General features: G+C 38.8%; 1 protein-coding gene across 3 annotated transcripts in view; it reads left to right on the forward strand.

The window, feature by feature from the left end:
- The first annotated feature begins 315 nt into the window (after window positions 1-315).
- Window positions 316-18,275, forward strand: part of MAPK8 (mitogen-activated protein kinase 8) — a 113,521-nt gene continuing 95,561 nt past the window's right edge. For all 3 annotated transcript variants that reach the window (XM_068548036.1, XM_068548035.1, XM_068548037.1), the window contains exon 1: window positions 316-454. The gene's annotated coding sequence lies outside the window, so the exon portion shown is untranslated. The remainder of the gene's footprint in view (window positions 455-18,275) is intronic.

Here is an 18,275-nt window from a genome sequence, read left to right on the forward strand (position 1 = left end):
ACAGATGCCGGGCGCTCAGGCCACACGCCGCCACGTGCCAGGAGCAAGTCTCCACCCCCTCCATCTTCCTGCCACGCCCCTCACAGTCTGCTCTCAGAGGCTCTCGAAGGCTCTCCCCGCAGCTCCACCTCCAGGTGACCTCCGCAAGTCCTCCCTGCCCCCTGCAGTAGCCCCGCCCCTGGACTGCGGGCTCCGCCCCCGAAATCCGGGCCCCGGGGCTGCTCCGCCCCGTGGGGGCTCTCGCGAAGCGCGGAGGCGGGGCCCTGCGCGATGACGTTAGCGGGCGTGCGCGGTGACGGCCCGCGTCCCTGTTACTCAGCGGAGGGGCCGAGGCCGGACGACGCGGCCCGGAGCGCGGAGCCGCGAGCAGCGCTGGGTAACGGCCACGGCGACCGCCAAGACGGCGCCGGTTCCCGCCGCCGGGCTTTCCTGTCGCCATTCGTTGCGCTGCCGGGTGAGTGCGGCGAGTGCCGCAGGGCCGGGGCGGCCGGCGGCCCCGCCGTGTTTATGTTATTGTGCTGCCGCCACCGCCTCTCCTCAGCTTTGACCCCCTCCCGGGAGTGGGGGCGGGAGCGCGCGGCGGGCGGGGGGCGCGCGGCCTGCGGGGGCGGTGTGGGAACAATAGCAGCCGGGGAGGTGGGGGCCGGCCAGTGGGCGTGGGGCTGCTGGACCCAGGCGCGTCCCGGCCGCCCCCCGCCCCAGCTCCGCCCGTGGGTCCTCGCGCGCCCTCCTCGCGGGGAGCGCGGGTCCCGCGTCCACGTCGGGAGGGGAAAATGGAGCGGGAGGTGGGTGGCAAGTTCTGAAACACTTCGGCGAAGGTCCGGACGGAGGCGCCTAGGCGGCCCGCTCCGCCCTGGCTACCTCCTCCGGCGGCGGGCAGCCGCAGAGAGCGCTCCGGTGGCCGGGTCCCGACGCCTGCCCGGCGCCCACGGGGACAGTGTTTTGTTTCTTGGTGGTTTCTTTGTGTTGATGTTCTGGGCGAACGCAGGCGGCGGCGCCGAAAGAGGCTGGGGTGGCCTTCAGCTCCGGGCTGCGAGGAAGAGCCCGGGCCCGTAGCTTGGGCAGGAGGTGTCCGTCAAGCTCGGCGCGAGCTCCAGTGGTCAGCGCGCATTTCTCTTGAGGGTCATTCGGTGGTGACCTTTTGACTTTTTCACTCCACCCTCCCTTCTCTTTGTCTTGGACTTGAGTCCCAGTCCTTCGATGGGAGCCAAATCTGTTTTAAAGTACTGTGATGAACACTTTTCATTTTAATTTCTGAAAGTTTCCCGTCATATGTTTACTGTGAATTTAACATGTTGACTGCATGGTATCAGACAATGTCCAGTGGTTACTATTTTTGCCTCTGAAATTCAGTGATCTTTACAGTAGAATTCTGGTCTGTCAGTCCATTGTGTTTTGAGATAAGCATCTAGAAAGTACTTCCTTGGTAATTAGAACATCTGTTTATTTCATTCATTCGTTCAGCAACTGTTCAGTGTTGTACCCAGATGAGAGTTTGAGGGTAAAGAGAAATATCCTTTAATGGAAGAAGATACTTTGACTAAAATATAATAGATGTACCTTTAAGTGAGACGATTGTGTAAGTGGTATGTGTTAAAGAAGGTATAGTTATACTTTGGGTCATTTTACTATTTTGTTAGTAGTACATCTGGAACTTCTAGCGTAATGTTATACATGTTAGGAAGTAGAGTTAGATTTGGTCTAAATGTACAACAGCTTTTATGTATTTCCTTACAGTCACTTGTAACGTTTACTTCAGAATCCCCTGCTGTGGGTTAAGCCTAGGAGGTCATATGCTGTCAGTTAACATGTTTAGTGCTGTATCTGACATAAGCAAGCAATCAAAATGTGCCTTCCTTGAGGACAGACCTGTCTTGCCTCTGTGTCTCTAGCACCTAGCCTGGAATATAGTAAGTATTCAATAAAAATCAGATTGATGAAAAGCTCTTTATAATTGATAATATCTAAACTCAAGCCTTAGCAAAAAACGTTTAATGTTCTCTGTGAAGTTTTGGAAGCCTCATGCAAACTGTCACTTCCAGATGGCTAAATGATCAGTTCATATATATTATCTGTCCCGACAGTAGGGGCTTTTGAATCACTTCAGTATTAATTTTTTTTTTCTATCACTTCTAAACCATTGGCTATCCTAAAATTAAACCTTGTCTAAAATATTTTTTTAATATGTGTGTGTGTCTGTGTGTGATATGTATGCACACACAGACACACAGTGATATTTCAACAGGGTCTAAAATGATTGCATTTATCCTTTTGTGAATATTACTTGAAAAGTTTCTGAATACTCCTTTTTAAGTGGATAAGTTAGAACAAAGGAAACACATTGCCTAAAAGTTTTTTTTTTTAAATTTTATTAGAAATGTTTAATTTTAAATTCTTACTTGTACTAATACTATTGGTGAGGCATATGGGCCTAAAACTCAAAATAATATTAATTTATCTACATTACATTTCTTTTCACTTAATACGTTTTAGCATTTGCTTTGGATATGAAAGAATTTGAGATGAGCTTATTATTCTCTGATTTAGAGTACAAATAAAGAAGTAAAATGGTACTTTGTTAAGATAAGGGATGAAAGTCTTGAGATACTAAACTTTACTGCTTTACCTATGTCAGATTCCAGTAAGGGTTACTGATACAAATCCTCACTGTCAGGCTATACATGTGTCAAACCAGAGTTTTTTTTTTTTGCTTTGTTTTATAAATTCTGTTGGTTTTAAAAAATAACAGCTTTTTCAAGAAACCCCATACTTATTAGCAGTCATTCCCCATCTCACTCTACATTATCTTTAAAGGAAGAGATAGCACTGATTCTGTTAGTAAGTATATTCCAGTAATGAATTTGAAAAGGGTTCCCTTTAAGTGTCCTCGCAGAGTAGGAAACTATATCCTTCGTATTCCTTTATATCCTGGGAGAAAGGCCAGTTGGAAAGAAATTAGTTTAAGAATGAATTCTACCAAAAGTAATGAAGTTATAATCTTAACTGTTTGCTCAATGCCTAATATTATGGAAATAACCTTGTGATGATACTCAGTGCTCAGTGAAACAACCTGAAGTAATTTATTACGTGACTAGTCACAAACTGTCCTAGTGGCAGTTAAGAGCTTGTTTAATAGAAGCCCGATTCTTCATGTCTTTGTCAGTGAGTTGAGTTTTGACATATTTGAGTCATCTAGATAATTGAGATGCTTTGTTGCATGTGTATAAAATAATGTCTGATATTAAGATGCCAGCTCTCTAGAGGTCTCTGGTCAAGTCAGTGGTATGGATACTAGTCTTTCTGATTCATGTAGTTCAAGGAAGTCATTATAGCTACATAACTTTAGATATACGTCATTTGTCTATATCTGTGAGCTATGAAGCTTATTGTTTTAGTCATGAGTTCTTTACATGAACATTTACAGCTCTGTCTTCTTGCTCTAATGCAGATTAACTTGCGTTTTGATTTCAGAAATGAGTTCTGAGTCAATCAACTTTACTACCTAAAAGGTGACAGGAGTATTAAAATAAGCTATCCTATCAATCAGGGCAGTAGGTGGAAATAGACCTGTCCAGGAATCAGACCTAGGTTCACTTCTCAGTTCTGTCATCTGGACTTTGTCATCAGCAAGCTCTAGAGTTGTGGACGAGTGGCTAGAACTGTAAACTGAGGCTGTTGGAACTCTTTTTTTTTTTTTTTAAATAGGTTGTTCCCCAGATAGGTGGTTCTTCAGAAAATATATGGGGACAAAAAGAGTCCTTCTTGGGTGATACCAGAATGCCATGTCAAGAATAGCAAAGAAAGTTAGACTTTTGTAATCTACAGAAACAGAAAATTATTGAATCAAATATTTTCTGTAATATCTATTCTTAAAAATCAAATAAAAAGCTTTTATTCATTCCACAGCACCATACTTACTAATGAGACTTCGTGCTTTCAGATACTTAGTGGAAAATGTGAAAGTGAAGAGTTTATTAGCCTTAAGAAGCTTGTGGTCAGGGATAAACTTAAGGCATATCTAAACAGTGAATTTATGTTCCTTTAAAAGATTATGAGAGGGCTTCCCACAAACGAACAAAAGCCTACCCCAAGTCTCTGGGCAGGCCAAATTTTATTGAAATCCAGTTTTTAAAATTATATGTGGGTGTGTATGTATATAAGGCCTTTTAGAGAACTTTATTAACTGCCATTCTTTTTCAGGGTGGTGGGTTGTATGACAGATATAGCAAGTATAGTGTAAATATATGCCTGCGTCTCCTGTTACCCTTTGTAATGCATCCGGTTTAGTTAAAATCTGCCAATTCTTTAGAAAGTTAAGGTGCCCAAACTTAATAGTGGTTGCTAGCATGGATGTTATAGAGTCAGCCCTGAGTTACAATCCATGCTCCAAATCTAATTAACTATATGGCGTAGGCTAGTTCAGGTTTTGTAACATCTTTCGGCCTGTTTTATTATCTGTCAAATGAAAATGATAATAGCATATAGTCTCATAGGGCTATGAGGATTAAATTAGGTACTGCAACTACAGTACCTGGAACACTAGATTTAAGTATTAAGGAAATTTTAGCTATTGTTATCACTAATTATTTTTAACTTGGAACAAATGCAAAATGCCAAGTAAATTTAAAACTAATTTGATGTACAGTATACATTCAAATTCTCCAGAATATACCAGTTTTTTTTCCCCTCTGCATCTCTGGGGGTTTATTTAAAATTTGATCCTGTCATCTAATCTGAATTGATTGAAATGATTTAACATTTGGATCAGTAATCCTCTCTGCCTTAAAATTTGGAAATGTTCCCAAAGCAATATTAAAGGGAAAATTTGCCACATTCTCTAACACAAAGTTTTTCCACGTTTACCTTTCCCACTGCAGAGAATTGCCTAAGCTTTCGTAGGTTTATTTTGACAGATCTCTAAAGGAATGGGAATCCAGGAGCTGTGAATAGTTTATCAAATGTACCCACATTTGAAGAAAATGGAATACTGTTCATCTTTTAAATTTAATCTTACTGAAATCTTTGACTCTGTGTGAAAATTGCAAATTTGTAGAGACTGGGTAACCACAACAGTTCATTAACCATTTTCTAGAGGTTATTAAGTAGCATCTGGAAATATTATCTTTCTTTTCTATTTTTTTCTAAGTTTTCTGTGTAGTATTTCTATGGTTATATTGGTACATCAAATTTCTTGCTCCTCCTTGCAGACAGCAACTATGAGATGATGCTGGGTTTGCACAGGCAGTATTTATTGAGAAGCCACTCTATACCAAACCAGGTATTAAGTGATGTAGGGGCCACAGGAAGTCGAAGTCAGTCTCTACTTTCAATGAGTATAACTTGATGGGAGACGAGAACAAACATAAGTGCATTTATGTCCTAATACAAGAAACAAAGTATTGTTAGGCATTTCATTGGGAATTTCTTTAGGCATCAGGCCTGAGAGCTGGATGTTGGGGCATTTGGGGACTTCTGAACCATATATCTCTAGCCCTGCCTTTTAAATATACTGACTAGATAAACCACAAAAAGCGAGATGTCTTCTCTCTTGATTTCTGGTTAAAGTTGAGAGTGTGGTACAGATTAGTCAAAATCTAAATCAGAAGAAAAGGCAAACTTTATAGTCACCTCATCCGTTTTGGAACACAACAGGACATCAAAATAAGTAAATGAAAAGTATGAAGATAGGTAGTAGAAAAGATGCTAGTCAAATGTTAACTGGAGTCCTCCAACTCTACTGTATTGAAGCTCTGAAGACTGAAGGTTAGATTTATGGTAGTACTTTCTTAAGCCTTTCTCTGATATTGAGAAGTGCGGGCTTCACTGCTTCCTGTTGCTGGGAGACCTGAGCCCCGTCATATTTCTGGGGACACTAGAAAAGAAAAACAGTCAAGCACACCTGCTTTGCTTGGCATGAGGCATCAAAAGCATCAGGAGATTGCTATTTCCTAAAAGCTGTTAATGGGAGTGGAAACCCACCATTCCCTGCCTTGCTCCTGAGAGGGTGATTCCCTCTCAAATGTCATTTGGGTCAACCAAAAGTGAGATAAAGGAAAGCCACCACTGTATAGATCTCCCTGTGACTTAAGGGTCACTTTTCAGTCAAAACAAAAACCAAAGCATCTGGCTTTGTCTGTTACTGTTGAGAATTTAGAAGTCTTAGTGATTTTAGTTTATTTACATTTTATTTATCTTTTGACTAAGTAGTATAATCACTTTGATTCAGAATTCCAAAGATTTGAGTAGATATACAGTAAAAAGTTTCCTTTCCACCCTGTGCAGCCCAGCCACCCCATTCCCTTGCATGGAAACAGTGTTAGGTTTCTTGTGAATCCTTCCAAAGATTGTTTATGTGTGTGCAGATAAATATACAGGTATATAATTCCTTTCCAAAACCTTTGGTCCAGATGTATTTCAGAATTAAGGTTTGGGGGGTTTTTTTTGGGGGGGGGGGCGGTGAGGGAGGACTGTGAAAAGGTAATATAGTGCATCTGCTGTATTATCCAAAATCCCTAGTGGGAGGTAGTGTAGCATCCCATAATCAAACACATTAATATTTCTGAATTGAAAGCATAAATAGTACAGTAAGGATAAATAAAAATTATAAATAGTCTTATGGAATTTTTGGTCAGGCTTGACACCAAATAGGTTTGTACTAAACTTATAAGAAGCTTGTATTTCTCAGAGCTTTATGGATTTCAGAATTGCCAGTGAGGGATTATGTATCTTACATATATATGTCCTCTGCCTCCCCCATTTTTTATGTAAGATGCATACCATGCACATACCCTTCACCTTTTGTTTTTAACTTAACTGTCTAGCTTAGAGGTGATTTCATATTAGTCCTATCAGTACATAAACATCATGCTTATCCTTTTTTTTTTTTAACACCTTCATGGTATACCATTTTTCTTAGCTTGGGCTGCTATAACAAAATACTATAGACTGGCTGGTTTAAAGAACTGACATTTATTTCTCACAGTTCTAGAGGCTGGGAAGTTCAAGATCAAGGTGCCAAGAGATTTGGTTCCTGGTGAGGACTCTTCCTGGCTTTCAGATGTCACCTTCTCACTGTGTCCTCACATGAAGAAAGAGTGCTCTACTCTCTCTTCCTCGTTTTACAACACTATTCCCATTATGGGGGCCCCATCCTCATGACCTGATTGATTGACCTTGTAAACCTGATTACCTAGGTTATTACCTAGGGGTTAGGGCTTCAACATAAGAATTTGGGGAAGATTCAAAAATTCGGTCAGTAACACCATCATACAGGCCATACAGATCATACATCATACAGGTCATCGTACATCATACAGGTTACAGGTGTAGCATATATTTAAGTAGTCCCTTTTTGAGGTACATTTAGGTTGTTTTCAGTCTTTTGCTATCAAAAGCCATGGTGCCGTGGATTACCTTGTGCATACATAATTTCACACTTGTATAGACATGTGTGGGATACACCTCCAGAAGTGGAATTGCTAGGTCAGAGTGTATGTGCATTTATAATTTCGATAGATATTACCGAAGGGCCATCTGTAGAGGTTGTTTCACTTCTACACATTCCACCAGCCCTGTGTGAGGATGCCTGCTTCTTTCCTCATTGCCAGTATAAGTGAGATTAAACATCTTTCGTCTTTTAAGGACTAATGGTATTTTTATTATGAACTATCTATATCCTTGCCTATTTTTTAATTGCTTTGTTACTCATTCTCTTAGATTTGTAGGATTCTTTTTTTTTTTTTTAATTTTATTTATTTATTTTTGGCTGCGTTGGGTCTTCGTTGCTGCACGCGGGCTTTCTCTAGTTGTGGCGAGCGGGGGCTACTACTCTTCGTTGCGGTGCACGGGCTTCTCATTGCAGTGGCTTCCCTTGTTGTGGAGCACGGGCTCTAGGCATGTGGGCTTCAGTAGTTGTGGCTCGTGGGCTCTAGGGTGCAGGCGCAGTAGTTGTGGCACACAGGCTTAGTTGCTCCGCTGCATGTGGGATCTTCCCAGACCAGGGCTCAAACCCATGTCCCCTGCATTGGCAGGCGGATTCTTAACCACTGTGCCACCAGGGAAGCCCTATAGGATTTATTTTTATAGGGAAATAGCTCTGTGCTATTTTTTGGAAATATTTTTTCCAATTTATCATTTGCCTTTTAAATTTGCTTATGATGGTTTTGTCATGCTGTTGTTGTTTTTTTTTCTCAGTAGTTAAGCTTACCAGTCTTTACTGACTTCTAAATTATATGCCATGGTTAGCAAGTCTTTCCCTAATTCCAGATTATATGAAAATTTGCAAATGTTATTTCTCTAATACGTCTATGAAGTGGAACAGAGAAGTGGGTTGGTAGGTAAGAAAAATATACGGTCCAGTTAGTAAAAAGGAGAATATGCAGGAAAGGAGATGGAGAGCACAGATAGAGAGGTTGGCCTTTGTTAGAGAGAGGTCTTCCATCAGATAGGAGGGAATGCGAAAAAGCTGTGTGTTCTTCCAAGGGAATTTGGTGGCTGGAAGATGAAGGCTTATCCTCTTGGCTTTCATCTTCTCTCATGGTTTCTGTTTTCTCATTGAGATTGGTATGGCCAGAGGGGGATGGGAGTCTTTGAATTAGTTTGCTAAGAAGTATTGATTATTCATTTAATGGTTAGAAGTCTTGAATTTAAAGTGATATCAGTCAGCCTGGTTTTGAGATTACCCACCCCCCAGCATTATTTATGTGGTTAGATACAAGCACAGGTAAGGCAGATGGTTCAATTCCTCTGGAGTGAGGTTTTGCCAGGTGTCACAGTTCTCCCGAGAAACAGAATCAGTAGGAGATATAATTGTGTGTATGTGTATATGAAGAAATTTCAAGGCATTTGCTTACACAATTATGGGGGATGACAAGTCAGAAATCTGTAGGGCAGGCTGGCAAGAATCTCTTGGACAGGAGCTGATGCTGCAATCTTGAAGCAAAATTTTGTCTTCCTTAGGAAAACCTCAGTTGTGCTCTTAAGGCCTTTCAACTAGTGGATGAGGTGCACCAACATTATTGAGGATAATCAACTTAAAGTCAACTGTGGACTTTAACCACATCTGCAGTACCTTCACAGCAACACTTAGATTCGTGTTTGATTGAATAACAGGACTGTAGCCCAGCCAAGTTGACACATAAAACTAGGTCAGTATGAAAGAGTGGAATTCTGCCATTTGCAGCAGCGTGGATGGACCTAGAGAATATTGTGCTTAGTGAAATAAGTCAGACAGAGGAAGTCAAATACTGTATGATATCACTTATATGTGGAATCTAAAAAGTGAAACAAATGAATGTCTATAGCAAAACAGAAACAGACTCACAGATATAGAAAACAAATTAGTGGTTACCAGTAGGGGGAAGGAAGGGAGGAAGGGCATGATAGGGGTATGGGATTTAAGAGATAAAAACTACTATGTATAAAATAGGTAAGCAACAAGGATATATTGTATAGCACAGGGAAATATATCCATTGTCTTGTAATAACCTTTAATGGAGTATGATCTGTAAAAATTCTGAGTCACTATGCTGTACACCTGAAACTAATATTATATTGTAAATTAACTATACTTCAATATAACATTTTTTTAATTAAGAACATTTTTTTTAAATGAAAAGGAAGAGGGAAATGAGGGCTTTTAGAGGGAGTGCTTATAGAGGAGTGATGATGAATCATGAAATCTAACATGGACAAGAAAGGAGGTGAAGTCAGGATGCATAGTAAGGAAATGGTAGCATCAATGTATTGGAAATTTCAATTAGAATTGTTGTGGGTAGTGCTCAGATGAAGTAAGAGAACTAGAAGGATTGAATGTGGTGGTCAAGAGTGGGATACTTGAAATAGAGATTTGACAGATATCATAGTTTCTGGCAATGATAATGTCCAGGGTAGCCTTGGGATGGGCTGCTGAGGTGGAATAGAGGGAAAAGGGGCTGAAGTATTAAAGGAGTCAGTCAGTCTGCATGAATGGTAAAGTCAGCAAATGGTGAGAGGAGTAAGGGTACATACTATGAACCAGTTGCTGACGTCCTAAATCAATGGGAGAATTGGAGGGAAGGTAGATGATGAGAAGGAATAGTAAGGATAGTATAAATTGGCAGTTTGCTGGTCACAAATTAGGAATTTCAGAAGGTCCAGTAAAGGATTTGGGGGGTGGGGGATGAGGAATTGGGTAAAATGGAGGATATACACAGCAGTGTGGCAATGACAGTTTGGGGAATAATAGATGACCAGGAAGAATAGGACTTTTTCTGGGATGTGAGATGTGATGGTATGAATCCTGCTACTAGGTAGGAGAAGGTGGCCATCAGTTCGATCGTTGGATGACTCTGTGGCAGTGTTTTTTAAATTGCCAGCCTTGACCCATTTGTGGGTCATAGAAGGAATTTAAGAGATCACGACTAGTGTTGTATTTTTAAATGAAATGCAATAGAAAATGTCAGAGTGTATCACAAGTAATAAGGGACTAAGATAAGAATTTTTAAACAGCTTTATTGAGATTTCATTCACATGTCATTACAGTCCATCTATTTGAAGTATGCAGTTCACAGTCTTTCTCATATATTCATGAAGTAATGCAATCACCACAATCTAATTTTAGAACATTTTTGTCACTCCTGAAAGAAACTCCATGCTTATTAGCAGTCATTTTCCATTCCTGCGTGTGCACATGTACACACCCACACTCCCTGCCCCAGTCCCAAGTAACTACTTATCTTCTACTTTCTGTCTCTATAAAAAATTTGCCTATTCTGGACATTATGTAGCATGTAGTCTTTTGTGACTGTTTATTTCACTTAGCATAATGTTTTCAGGGTTCATTCATCTTGTAGCATGTATCAGTACTTCATTACTTTCTATGGTCTAATAGTATTCCTTTGTACAGATATATCACATTTTATTTATCCTCTCTTCAGTTGATGCGCATTTGGCTGTAATAAGTAATACTATCATAGGGACTTCCCTGGTGGTCCAGTGGTGAAGAATCTGCCTTCCAATGCAGGGGACACAGGTTCGATCCCTGGTCGGGGAACTAAGATCCCACATGCTGCGGGGCAGCTAAGCCCACGTGCCTCAACTAGAGAGACCACATGCTTCAAACTACAGAGCCCACGCACTCTGGAGCCCGCGTGCCACAACTACAGAGACCACGCACCCTGGAGCCCACGCGTCACAACTAGAGAGAGAAAACCCGCATGCCACAACTAGAGAGAAGCCCACGTGCTGCAACAAAAGATCCCACATACCACGGCGAAGATCCCATGTGCCGCAACTAAGACCAGACGTGGCCAAGAGTAAAATAAATAAATAAATAAATTTTAAAAAATAGTACTTAAATAAAATAAGTAATATTATCATGAACATTCATACACAAGTTTCTGTGTGATGTATGTTTTCAGTCCTCTTGGGTATATCACTAGGATTGGAGTTGCTGGTCGTACGGCTAATTCCATGTTTAACACTTGGAGGAACTGCCAAACTGTTTTTCAGGGTGGCTGCACCATTTTACATTCCCACCAGCAAGGTATGAAGGTTCCAGTTTCTCTACATCTTGTTAATGCTTGTTTTTGTCTGTCTTTTGATACAGCCATCCTTAATGGGTATGAAATGGTATCTCATTGTGGTTTTGATTCCCATTTCTCTGATGGGTAATGATGTAGATCATATTTTCATGTGCTTTGTATATCTTGGGAGAAATAAATGTTCATTCAGACCTTTGCTCATTTAAAAAATTGGGTTATTTATCTTTTTATTAAGTTGTAAGTGTTCTTTATATAGTCTAGACACAAGTTCCTTATCAAACAGGTGAGTCACAAATATCTTCTGTTTTGGTGGTTGTCTTTTCAGTTTCTTGATGTTATCATTTACAGCACAAAAGATTTTAATTTTATTGAAATCCAATTTATACATTTTTTCTTTGTTGCTTGTGCTTTTGGTGTTGTATCTTAGAAACCACTGCCTAACTCAAAGTAATGAAGATCACTCCTGTGTCTTCTTCAAAGAGTTTTATAGTTTTAGCTCTTATGTCTGTGATTCATTTTGAGTTAATTTGTGTGTGATGTGAGGAAAGGATCAGACTTCATTCTTTGGCATATGGATATGTAGTTGTCCCAGCACTATTTGTTGAAAATACGGTTGACCCTTGAACAACATGGGTTTGAACTGCACTGGTCCACTTATATGCAGATTTTTTCAATAAATGCGTAACCCTACAAGATACAGGGTTGGATGAATCCAAGGATGCGGATGTGGATAAAAAGAGCTGACTGTAAAGTTATACCTAGATTTTCAACTGCATGGTGGAGGTTCAAGGGTCAACTATACTGTGCTTTCTTATTAATGTCTTATCATTCTTGTTTAAAAAAATTTTTTTTTCTGGACTCTCAGTTTTATTCCATTAATCCGTATGTCTGTCCTTACGTTAGTCACTCTGTCTTGCTTATTTACTATAGCTAAGAATTGTTTTATGAAATTTGTGTTTCAGTTGAGTGTACTTACATATAGATATATACAGAGGTGAATATGTAACGGGTTGTGATGTAAAATGCTTGAAAACCTCTGATTTGAGCTTGTGGCTCCCTGCAGCAGTTCACTCTCTGGTGGCAATTTAGTGGGATGTGCCCCCTCTTGGGGAATGTTCCAATAGGGCAGGTTAGAGGGCCTGTCTGTGGGCACATGAATTCCTTTTAGATTGGAAGACTGATTTTTTTTTTACTTTAGTAGGCATTGTGTTCTTTTTTGATGTATGTGGACCAAAGGAGGGTTTAGAACAACTGTGGGAATTCCTAAAGAATTAATCAGATGAATTTAAGGATTAGGAAATGAAGTATGATTTGAAATTTTGAAGTTAGCAGGGTTTTGTACAGGGCCAGTCTTTCATGGCCCACAGTTAAAAAAAAATTATTTTAATATATTAAGCATGTCTGTATTGGATAACTTTATTATCTAGATCCTGTGTGTTTTTCTGTAGGCTATTGTACGTTTTTATCATGTTGTCTTAGTCTCCTCCTTTTTATTAAGACATTATATGTGAAAAATTACAGAAGTAATTTAAGGATCATCTTAATCCAGCCAGAGACAAAAATGTGTCAAAGCTCGGCACTCCAGAGTCTGCCAAGGCTGGTCTATTTTATTTTTTCTTTAATCCTAGGATGTTACCCTTCGGGGTCCCAACATAAAACCAGGGGTGTTACCAGCCCCGTATTTCCGTACCCCCATACTTTGTTGGTTCCTTACCTCTGATGTTTAACACCCGTTCTGTGCTAGCCTTGTAAATCTGTGAAAAGTTCAGCTCGGCTTGTTAGCCACCTTTATGGGATGGGCAGATGCCCCCTGAGAAAATGGCCACCACGTGTCTGGCTTACCTCTGAAGATTTTCTTGCTGTCCCTGATCTTAGCCTCCATACTTTTTTTTACTGCCTTTTTAGCACTGTGATGCCTTCAAAGAGGTATTTATGTTTGTTTTTCTAATTTTGCCTGGGGGAAGGGGATGTTCAGTTTTTCTGTTTGCTCTCAGTAGGAGAGTTGGTCTAAATTACCTAGTTCACCATTAAAAGGGAAAGCAATTTGTTAGCATAATGAAGTCTTATCTCATAAAATTCCCTATTTGAAATTCTATTGTATGTGGTTTTAGTTTTTTCTCAGGGTGAGAGTTTGGGTACCAGTATTCTTACATATACAGTATATATTCATTATATATACATTATAGCAGTTATTAGAGAAATGAAATAGGATTAAGAGTAGAAAATGGGGGAAACAATTGGCAGAGAAAATAATATCATTGCAAAGTTTGGGAGAAAGATAAGACAACATTTTCATGTCTATCAGGAATGAGAAAGGGCAGTCACACATAAAAAGAACTGACATACTTATCGGCACGATATTATCATAGTTATAAGGCTGTAGTATCCTAGATAGTGTGGAGGAGGCAACGAGAAGTATTTACTCAGTTATGTTGAGTAAAATTTTAAAATTTGTTCCGCAGAGAAATCCCAGGATAGCCTTCTAAGTCATTAAATGTGGAGGGGTTGACTTTGGGGCTGGACTTAATGGTTGTGCCTTATAGCATTATATACTAGCACAGCCACTAGTATAGTAAGGCATTGCAGAGAGAACTTAATTCTATGAGACCCATTATTAATATGATATATGAAATGTTGCTGATTTTGATTTAGTGTGCTATCTTCATATATATTTATGTATGTAAATTAACTTACGGTCTTCATGAGTTCATTTATGTTCTTTTTCCTCCAACTCATTTGTATATTACTGAAATTTCAGAATTACAAAAATTATCTGTCACTCTTCAACCACTGTAATTGAAAAAAAAAGTATCTCTTTTGTAGTCCCTTTTTTCTTCTGAAAAAATAAGAGATACTGGAGGTGTTCAGTCTTAGATGAGTTTATCGGTAGAGTTTTGCTTGATGTTTTAAACTTTAGAATAGGAATTGTTTCTTAAACTGATTCCATCTCTTTCATGCCCCTACTTTCCTAATGTTCATGCAGTGTATGTGTCATAGGAGACTGGTTTAAAATCCACGTTTGTTACACCTGCCCATACAATCTGCTCTTACTATCTTCTGGTGGTTTACAACTGATCATTTAATCACCTTTTTTTTCCTTAAATGACTGTATTCTTCCACACCTCCCAGCTCTTATTAAGGATGTTCAAACATAAAGAGAAATTGAAAGAATAGGACAGTGAACACCTGTATACTGCCACTTGGATACAGTTGTTAACATTTCGTTATATTTGTTTATTTCTCTCTTAATAGAGACTTTTTTTTTTTGCTGTATTTGACCCCTAAAGCATCTCCTAAAATTAACACATTCTCTTACAAATGTCATATTTGGGGGGCGGAAACCCTTAATATTTAGTCTGTATTTCAAGTTTTTCTAGTTGTCCGTTTGTAGTGGGTTTTCTTGAGCCAGAATTCAATCAAAGTTCATGCATTACATTTGATTGTTGTTACTTTAGTCACTTTTAACTTACTACAGTTGTCCCCACCTCCACTTTTCTCCCCCATGATATTGGCATCTTGAAGAGATCAGACCAATCGTTTTATAGAATGTTCTTGCATTCTGGATTTGTCTGATTGTTTCCTTATGGTATTTAACTTTTATCCCTAACCATTGTGTTTCCTAAAAACAGAAGGTTGGGTCTAAAGGCTGCATTGTATTTAGATTTTTTGGCTTAGTTGCTCCTGTGTACATTGTATTGATTCATAACACAAGACATATCATATTAGGTTGTCTACCTGAAATGTGATCATTTGGTTAAGATGGTATTCACTAAATCTGTCTGTTATAAACATGGTGCCTTTGCAATTAGCAGTTGACTGGTGAGGTGATATTTTGGTTCCCTCCAAATATTCGGTTTCCCAGCAGCCTTTTACCTGATGTTTTTAGCATATATTGATAAGCCTTATCTAAACCAGTTATTTCATTTGGGGTTGCAGAGTGGTGCTTTTGTAACCTTATCATCCTTCTGGATCTATTAGCCAGCTGTCTTCCGTTAAAAAAACCTTTCCCATATCAACTGAGATCGAACTACAGTCCTACCCGAAAAGATGAGGGATATGCTTATTTTCCTTTGATGTATCAACTCTTTAACTCTGAGAATTCTTTCAACTCTGAAACTCTGAACTCGATTTCAACTCTGAAAATTGGTGACTGGTCATCTCCAAAGGTGTCAAATAATTTTATTTCTCTTTCTCTCTCTTGGTATCACAGAGATTTTTGGGTTTTTTTTGGGGGGGTGTGTAGTCATTTAGTCACTATTCCTTTTTTTAGTAGACTTTATTTTTTAGGAACTTCAGATTTACAGAAAAAGTGAGAGCATATTATAGGGAGTTCCCGTATACCCTGCACCCAGTTTCTCCTGTTATTAACATCCTACATTAGGATGGTACATTGGTTATAATTAGTGAACTAATACTGATACATTATCAATAGCTAAAGTTGATAGTTTATTCAGTTTTCCTTGGCTTTAATCTAATGTCCTTTTTCTGTTCCAGGTATCCCATCCAGGATACCACATTACATTTAGCTTTCATGTTTCCTTAGGATCTTCTTGGCTTTGAGTTCTCAGACATTCCTTGAATTTTTTGATGATGTTGACAGTTTTGAGGAGTACTGTACAGGTATTTTGTAGGATGCCCCTTTATTGGAATTTGATGTTTTTCTTATTTTTAGACTAGGATTATGGGTTTTGGAGGGGAAGATCACAGAGGTAAATTGCCATTTTCATCACATAATATCAAGGGGACATACCATTAACATAATTTATGACTGTTGATGTTGACCTTGATCACTTGGCTGAGGTAATGTTTGTCAGATCTCTCCCCTCATGCCTTTCCTGGTGTGTGTGCTGTTTGGAAGAAGTCACTGTGTGCAGCCTTGAAGAATGAGGAGTTACACCCTCTCTCCTTGAGAGTAGAGTATGTGAATCATTTAGAATCCTGCTGCTTGAGAGATTTGTCTCTTCTCCCATTTATTAATTTATTCAGTCATTAATATCAGTATAGATTCATAGGTGTTTATTTTAAATTTTGGGTTATAATCTAGTACTACTTTATTTTGTTCAGATTGTTCTAGCTTTGGCCATTAAGAGATCTTTCAGTTGGCTCCTGTGCCCCTCTGATTTACCTCCATCAAAGTGGGTGTTTTTATTTGTTTTTGAGGACATCCTTACTTTCTGGCACTACAAGATGCTCCCAGCTCATCTTGTATATTTTCTGCCCCAGACCTAGAATCAACCATTTCTCCAAGGAGTCCACTTTCATTTTATTGGAGAATGGTATTAGAAACAAAGATCTGGGTGGGATGTGCTTGTTGCTTCTGGGATGTGGTTTCTTTTAGGAACTCTGAACAGAGTAAAGAAATGAATATGTATATATTGACACACATGTATATAAATATGTGTCTATATACATGTCTATAAATGTTTCTATGTGTAACCATCTGTGTCAGTATTAAAGTTAACATGAGTTCTTGCTGTCTTCCATTCTAATCCATTACCACATTAATCATTCTGGCATTCTCCCCTTATTGGTCATAAATTTCCTCCAACGGTGAGAAACCTGCCTCCCACCATACACCATCCATTTACTTAATTGTTCAGTTGCAGTATGTATATGTGTATAGCAGTATCAAAATTAATTTATACCCAAGTGGAAACAACTGTATCAACTAGGAGGTTTCTCTTTTTTTTTGCTCCATTCGTTGGGAATTTTTCTGTATATAATCATCTCATCTGCGAACAAAAGCAATTTTATTTCTTCTTTAACAATCTCTATACCCTTGAATTTCTTTTGTTGTCTTATTGCAATAGCTAGAACTTCCGGTATGATACTGAATAGTAGTGGTGAGAGGACATGTTTACCTTGTTCCTGAGTTTAGAGGGAAAGTATCCAGTTTCCTACCATTAAGTATAATGTTAACTGTAGGTATTTCCTTTTTTTCTTTTTTTTTGGTAGATCTTCTTTATCAAATTGAGGAATTCATAATCTCAAATTCTATTCCTAGTTTTTTGAGAGTTTTCTTTTATCATGAATGGGTATTAGATTTTGTCACTTGCTTTTTCTTCTTCTGTTGGTATGATCATATAATTTTTCTTCTTTAGCCTCTTGATGTGGTGGGTTACATTTATAAATTTTAGAACCAGCATTGAATTCCTGGAATAAAATCCCCTTCATTGTGGTATAGAATTTTTTTTATACATTGTTAGATTTGATTGTAGATACTTTGTTGAGGATTTTTGCATCTGTGTTCGAAAGAGATACTGTTTGTTCTGTAGTTTTCTTGTAATGTATTTGATTTTGGTATTAGAATAATGCAGCTCTTATAAAAATGAGTTAGGGAGTGTTTCGTCTACTTCTGTTTTCTGGAAGAGATTGTAGAGAATTGATATCTTTTTTTTTTTTTAATCCTTAAATGGTGGAATTCAGCAGTGAAACTATTTGGTCTTGGTGCTTTCAGTTGAAGGTTAATAACTATTGATTCAACTTTAGGCCTATTCAGATTATCTATTTCTCTTTGTGTGAATTTTGGTAGATTATGTCTTTCACAGAATTGGTCCGTTTCATCTCAATTATCAAATTTGTGGATACAGAGTTTTTCCTAATATTCCTTTATTATCCTTTTGATGTTCTTGGAATTAGTAGTGATGATCCGTCTTTTTATTGGTAATTTGTGTCTTCTCTTTTTTTTTTCTTGCTTAGTCTAGCTATACATTTATCAATTTTATTCATATTTTTGAAAAACAGCTTTGGTTT

The sequence above is a fragment of the Eschrichtius robustus genome, chromosome 7 (assembly GCF_028021215.1).
Source record: "Eschrichtius robustus isolate mEscRob2 chromosome 7, mEscRob2.pri, whole genome shotgun sequence".
NCBI lineage: Eukaryota > Metazoa > Chordata > Mammalia > Artiodactyla > Eschrichtiidae > Eschrichtius > Eschrichtius robustus.